Here is an 8,108-nt window from a genome sequence, read left to right on the forward strand (position 1 = left end):
GATACTCACATAGAAGATAAGAATTGTAACATAAAGAGAGCATCATGAAGAATATGACTAGCACATTTAAGTCTAACCCACTTTCTATGCATAGGGATTTTGTGAGCAAACAACTTATGGGAACAATAATCAACTAGGATAGGAGGGCAAAACAAGCATAACTTCAAAACTTTAAGCACATAGAGAGGAAACTTGATATTATTGCAATTCCTACAAGCATATATTCCTCCCTCATAATAATTTTCAGTAGAATCATGAATGAATTCAACAATATAACCAGCACCTAAAGCATTATTTTCATGATCTATAAGCATATAAATTGTATTACTCTCCACATAAGCAAATTTCTTCTCATGAATAATAGTGGGAGCAAACTCAACAAAATAACTATCATGTGATTGAAAATTAAGATCAAGATGACAAGTTTCATGCTTATAATTATTCTTTAAAGCATACATGTCATCACAATAATCATCATAGATAGGAGGCATGCTTTCATCATAATAAATTTGCTCATCAAAACTTGGGGGACAAAAAATATCATCTTCATCAAACATAGCTTCCCCAAGCTTGTGGCTTTGCATATCATTAGCATCATAGATATTCAAGGAATTCATACTAACAACATTGCAATCACGCTCATCATTCAAATATTTAGTGCCAAACATTTTATAGATTTCTTCTTCTAGCACTTGAGCACAATTATCCTTTCCATCATACTCACAAAAGATATTAAAAAGGTGAAGTGTATGAGACAAACTCAATTCCATTTTTTATAGTTTTCTTTTATAAACTAAACTAGTGATAAAATAAGAAACTAAAAGACTCGATTGCAAGATCTAAAGATATACCTTCAAGCACTCACCTCCCCGGCAACGGCGCCGGAAAAGAGCTTGATGTCTACTACACAACCTTCTTCTTGTAGACGTTGTTGGGCCTCCAAGTGCAGAGGTTTGTAGGACAGTAGCAAATTTCCCTCAAGTGGATGACCTAAGGTTTATCAATCCGTAGGAGGCGTAGGATGAAGATGGTCTCTCTCAAGCAACCCTGCAACCAAATAACAAAGAGCCTCTTGTGTCCCCAACACACCCGATACAACGGTAAATTGTATAGGTGCACTAGTTCGGCGAAGAGATGGTGAAACAAGTGGTATATGGATAGTAGATAAAGGTATTTGTAATCTGAAATTATAAAAACAGCAAGGTAACTAATGATAAAAGTGAGCGTAAACGGTATTGCAATGATAGGAAATAAGGCCTAGGGTTCATACTTTCGCTAGTGTAAGTTTCCTCAACAATAATATCATAATTGGATCACATAACTATCCCTCAACATGCAACAAAGAGTCACTCCAAAGTCACTAATAGCGGAGAACGAACGAAGAGATTATGGTAGGGTACGAAACCACCTCAAAGTTATTCTTTCCAATCAATCCGTTGGGCTATTCCTATAAGTGTCACAAACAGCCCTAGAGTTCGTACTAGAATAACACCTTAAGACACAAATCAATCAAAACCCTAATGTCACCTAGATACTCCAATGTCACCTCAAGTATCCATGGGTATGATTATATGATATACATCACACAATCTCAGATTCATCTATTCAACCAACACATAGAACCTCAAAGAGTGCCCCGAAGTTCCTACCGGAGAATCACGACGAAAACGTGTGCCAACCCCTATGCATAGGTTCCCAATGTCACGAAACCCGCAAGTTGATCACCAAAACATACATCAAGTGGATCAATAGAATAACCCATTGTCACCACGGTTATCCCACGCAAGACATACATCAAGTGTTCTCAATTCTTTAAAGACTTAATCCGATAAGATAACTCCAAAGGGGAAACTCAATTCATTACAAGAGAGTAGAGGGGGAGGAGAAACATAAGATCCAACTATAATAGCAAAGCTCGCGATACATCAAGATCGTATCATCTCAAGAACACGAGAGAGAGATAGAGAGAGATCAAACACATAGCTACTGGTACATACCCTCAGCCCCGAGGGAGAACTACTCCCTCCTCGTCATGGAGAGCACCGAGATGATGAAGATGGCCACCGGAGAGGGATTGCCCCTCCGGCAGGGTGTCGGAACGGGTCTAGATTGGCTTTCGGTGGCTACTGATGCTTCTGGCGGTGAAACTCCCGATCTATTCTCCGTTCTGAAAGTTTTAGGTTACGTAGGTATATATGGGTGCAGGAGGTACATCGGTGGACCGAAGGGGGAGGGGCACGAGGCAGGGGGGCGCGCCCCTACCCTCGTGAGCTCCTCCTTCATCTTCTGACATAGGGTCCAAATCTATCCGGTAGGTTTCCTTCAAAAAATAATTTCTCCAGTTGATTTCGTTCCGTTTCGACTCCGTTTGATATTCCTTTTCTTCGAAACACCGAAATAGGCAAAAAACAGCAAATCTGGGCTCGGCCTCTGGTTAATAGGTTAGTCCCGAAAGTAATATAAAAGTGGATAATAAAGCCCAATATTGCCCAAAACAGTAGATAATATAGCATGGAGCAATCAAAAATTATAGATACATTGGAGACGTATCACTCTCCATAGCTGCTAGGGCATTTGTTAACTCCTTCTTGGCCTTGGAAGCCTTTGCTTGCTGAGTTTTGATGTTCTCCTGAAGGTCTGCGGTTTGAGCATCCTTCTTACTCAGCTCAGCCTACAAAGGTGAAGTATGTCATTAGAACAGGTTATGAAGTACCAAGCGCATAATGAGTTATGCACTTTGTACTTGGGGGCTAATGCATATTTGCTCTATCATCAATTTTTTCACAAGTCTCAAGTACAATGCAAGCATTATCCTTAACACTTGGGGGCTAATGTACATCTGTTCAAAGTTGACGCATTGATTCAAGACCCGGTTTACCTTACAAAGATAAACCGGGCCTTGGGGGCTACACCGATGAAAACTTCAGGAATACAATGATAAGGTACTGTTTTGTTCCCAACGACGACTTGACGTATGGAGGATTAACATGCAAGGATTAAAGATATTTCAAAGTCCCGGTTTATGATTAACATCATAAATCGGCCCTTGGGGGCTACTTGGGATGATACTGGAACTTCGGATTTCAGAAAGGAAAAGTGATGAAAATACCTCATACTGATCTTTCATCAGATTCACTAAACTGGCTTCATAATCATGGTTTAGTGCAAAAGGTTTAGAAAACCGGAATGGAGTTCTTGAGCGCTGAGATGGGCGTAGCTTGACAAGTCGGTGCTCCATTTGCCTTTTTCCATGGCAGCACGCTCTTCCTTGGCACTATGTTTCGCCAATACAACTGGATGGCCAGGAGAGTTGTGGCTCATACCGGTAGTGATAACATTGCTTTCTTTGTCTCTAGCAGTCTTTGCTGGAGTTGATGGAGTGTCAGTGGCTCTCATCGGGCTAGAAGACCTGTCATCAGCCCGGATTGGATCTACCGGTTAATTATTAGGCACAACAGCGTCAATTTCTGGTTGTTCATCAATATTGTGGTCTCGAGGGGGTGGTTCATCAAAAATAGCTTCAGGATTGGGGCCCTCTGGTTCAACCGTTTGCTTCGGTTCAAGAGACACTTGATCTTCGGGCGGATTGTTAACCCGAGCCTTTTTGTTGGGTCTGGCTTTAGCTCTACAACAGGGAAAGAGGCGAAAGGTTAAACACAACATATCAAGTATGAAACATCAAAAGAAAGGGGCGAAACATTTACCCAACTACGGTCTTGAGAGGAGGGAGTTGGGTCGCTGTTGACTCCCCAGAGGATGAGGGAGGTGTCACCTGATAATTTGAATCGGACGGATTAAGAGGTTGTCGGAAATAACCTGCCTTGGGATAAGAATTGTCAGAAGTGGGTGAGACATCAGATCGGTGCTTTCGAACCGGGATGTCAGGTAAACCGGCCGAAGTGACCTTTTGGTCGCTGTGCCGGGTGGTGCAGCGAGCCTCGTGCTGCTGCGTCTTCAAAATAAATGTTGGATCCAAGTAAGCAAGAGGATGAGAAAAGCTTACTTTCCGGACCGCTTGACGGATTTTTGGTGTTGGCATAGAGTCTGAACCGGAGGAAAGGATAATTACCTCTGCATCGTCAGCTTGACTGCCCTCCACGTCCTCCTGATAAGTATCATTGTCAATGAGATGCATGAAAAGGGAACCAAGTGAATCAAGTTCTACCTCAACTTCCGGTTCATCTGGGTTGTCGTCCAGTTCCATACTGTTGCGTTCAGGTGCTTTCCACTTTGTGGTCTTCTTGACGGCTCTAGTTTTAGGGCGGGAAGTTTTTGCCGCTTTCTCTTGAGGTTTCTTCTTCCAAAATGGATCATCACCCTGTTTAACAATAAAAGGATGGGTAACCAAGGATTGTACAGTCTAAAGATATCAAGGGTAAACCGGAGGAACAATACTCACAGCAGGCGGCTTGTTTTGCGTGTAAAAGGGGAGTAGTCCGGTTTGGCGACAAGTAGCTTCCGGTTCGTTCAAAATTTTCTTAACAGCTTCAGTGACTTCTTCATCTGTTAGCTGGATATTGATATGGCGTTGGGAGTCTTCTACTTCACCAGTATACTCGCACATCAAGCCGGAGCGGCGACTTAATGGTAGGATACTCCAGGATATCCAGCAACGAACGAAGTCTACTCTGGTTAAGCCGTTGGCGAGGAAGGCTCCCAGCTTGGCGAGTTGAGGTGCATACTAAGCCCGTTCCTGGCCACTTAGCCATTGTGGAAGTGGATGAGTATTGGCAAGATGGTGGGCACGGTAGCCCGATAAAGGATTCTCATCTTCAGGGGAGGTGTCTTTACAATAGAACCAAGTTTGATTCCACTCTTTGGGGTGACTATGCAGCTTGGCATGAGGAAATTCAACCTCCTTTCTTTTCTGAATGGTGACGCCGCTGAGTTCAGTATTGGGTCTTTCTACAAATTCAGTGCGCCAGTTCAGATGAAAGAAGTCCCGGAATAGCTCAAAAGTTGGCTCCTCTTGTAGGTACGCTTCACAGAAAACTTGAAAGTTGCATATATTGGATACTGAGTTGGGTCCAATATCTTGAGGGTGGAGTTGAAGGCTGGCAAGTACATCTCGGAAAAACTTTGATCCGGGCGGTTTGAAACCACGGCCTATGTGATCAACAAACACCACTACCTCACCCTGCTTAGGGGTGGGAGGATTTTTCGGTCCAGGAACACGCCACTGGATTTCATTTTTCTTTGGTAAGGTGCCGATCCGGACCATTCCATTCAATTGCTCCTCTGTAACCCTGGAGGGGACCCAGTTGCAGGAATAGAACTGCTTGGCCATTGCAAATGAAAAGCTGAAGAGAAATACCGGTTTACAATTTATTCATAGTGATGCATAAGGTACAATAAAACAGAGAATCCAAGTATATGAAATTGGTAAACCGGAGGCTGATACAATTACAAATGACAACAATAAGCAGAAGCAGAGGTATACACATGCTATTAAACCGAAGTATGATGACGGAGACAAAGGGATTGCCGGTTTACAAGGGGACTAATGGTATATAATAGATTACCTTTTACAAGGGTAAACCGTCTATGTGATGCGGAAGATACAGATCTAAGGCAAAAATGACTAAGTAGGGTAAAACAGGTTTCACAAGATTACATAGAAATTTTGGATCTACCATAAGACAGGAAAAGCAAAATGAGTTGGACCTAAAAAGGTTGGCCCCGAAGAAGTTCACAAAGGTTCAGCTCAGTTTTTGTGCGCATTAGGGTTTGTTGTGATACCGAAAGATTAGGAGTACTATGGCAGCTACACGGAATACATCAAACTTGAGGTTTTTTATCCATGGACTAAGGAAGAACAAAGAAGAACAGGGCCGGAGCTTCGATGAACTTCGATGGACATTGAAACCCTAATGGATCTGCAGGGAAAAGAGGGGAAGTTTACCGCAGCGGTTGAGGTAGCGGTGATGCGCCGCGTTTTTCTGATGCAACCAGGTTGATGCAGCGGCCGGTGACGAAGCAGGGACGAAGTTCGACGGCGGCGGCGACGCTCGAACACAGGGACGTCGCGAGGAGGAAGAAGAGGCGAAGAGGCAGCGGAGGAAAAGGAAAAGGGGCCTCAACCCTATTTACAAAGCGAAGGGATAAGCGACAGGAGCGGGAATTGAGGAGCCCAAAAATGGATAATTAATAGAGTTGTGGCCTCGATGGTTGGATGTTCATTAATAAGGGCATCTTCGGCTTCAACGAATAGATGACGTCATGGTGGTTTACAACGGACATAAAGGATGGCGTCACGGCGGTTTTGAAAGCTCACATGAAGATTCAAAGGAAAGATTTTTTCTAAGTGTTGAAGATTGACATGAACAAGTTCAAATCAATCTGGGGCCTAATGTTGGGGATATTATTACTAGACATAAACCGGCCAGGAGTAGCCGGGTTAACTCCATGAAGATTAGAAGCCCATGAAGATGTAAGTATGATGGCGCTTTATAAAGGCCCAAGGCCCAAAGGCGAGTTAAGGCCTGTAGATGTAAACCGGCTTTCTCATGTAACTTGCATTGTAAGATAGGAAGGATAGAGACCGAGCCAGACACGTTTATGATCCGGCCTCGGGACTCTGTAAACCGGCGGGTGTCAACCTGTGTATATAAAGGGACGACCCGGCAGCAGTTTAGGGACGAAAAAAACAACAACTCGAGAGCCAGACAAAGCGGATTCGCTCCCTGGTCATCGAAACCCTAGCAATATCAACTCAATTAGACGTAGGCTTTACCTTCATCGAAGGGGCCGAACTAGTATAAAATCCCCGTATCCCTTGTCCGGTTAAACCCCTTTAAGCTAACTTGTAGCGATGGCTCCACGACTAAGTCCTTTCATGAGGACATCTGCCGTGACAAAACCACGACAATAACCATATAAGGGTTTCCAGACACTTGCTAGGTCAAGTTAGAGCCTATATAGCATGTGGTTATACACTAAGCCAATGGGTTCCATTGAAACGTGGCTGATCCCGTTGAATCTGGCAGCGTTCTTCACCATATTCTGAGCATGTATATGTTATGGTTCTACATCTACTGCAAATGCTCCCATCCTACCACTCTACCCAGATAAGAAGAGAGAGAGGGGGGGGGGGAGATAGTTTCGAAAACACTTTGGCAGACATACATTTTTGCCCACCCCGATACAATACGTAGCATAGTGCCGATCAACATACATCATAAATATTCCTAGGGTGACAAAAGGTAGCATAGCTTGAAAATACTAAGATTCCACTACTAGGCCACAACTATAGCAAAATTACCAAACTTGCAAAATGCTTTTATGAAAACATTGTGAATCCGGAGGTTACACTACTAGAGCATAAAAATAGTTAATGAAAACCGATAGAAAGAAAAGGTACAAAATGAAAAACAGCAACAAAGAACAATTTAAATGAATGAAATCGACTGGTTAAACTAAGAAGAATGATGCGAGCATGTCAGGTCATGCAACACGTAGTGCAACGGTGACATTCGTGCATGACTGTGATTTGGATTGTATGCATTTTCTTTACCAACAAGCAACGAGCAATTATGTTAAAGAATTGAAAGAGCAATCAACGAGCAACAATTTCGCATTTGAAATTGAGCAGAATGCCCCATGGAGGAAGGTTGAGTGTTACTGTCAAGAAGGGGATTTGCACTTAATACAATCACCATATACCTACGGGTTGTAAAGCCGGATGTCTGTACCCTAAAAAAAAGCCGGATGTCTGTAAATTCCTTCCATATCCCAAATATAAGAATGGGGGTAATACGAACTGTCACTATGATGTGTCTACGCGTTTTCAACCAATTTAACAAACTTTCAATGTTTTATTTCACCCATGTTTTCCATTCACGTCGAAACTTCTCAACTTTCCATGGTCAAAGTCAGCCGCGAAATTTCCACGATCATTTCTCTACTCCCTGTATCCTTCAAGAATACGTACGCTTATACGTTAGTTGCGTATAAGCCCGAGCGCCTGCGACCACGTCAGCCGGTTCTTCCCGGTTAAGTAACATTAGAGTAACAATTGCCGGGCCCCTAATCACAGCGGATCTGACTGCGCGCAAGATAGAGACAGAGAGAGCCACAGCGACAGCAATCACAATTATCACTCCCCCCCC

Source organism: Triticum dicoccoides, chromosome 3A (genome assembly GCF_002162155.2).
Source record: "Triticum dicoccoides isolate Atlit2015 ecotype Zavitan chromosome 3A, WEW_v2.0, whole genome shotgun sequence".
NCBI lineage: Eukaryota > Viridiplantae > Streptophyta > Magnoliopsida > Poales > Poaceae > Triticum > Triticum dicoccoides.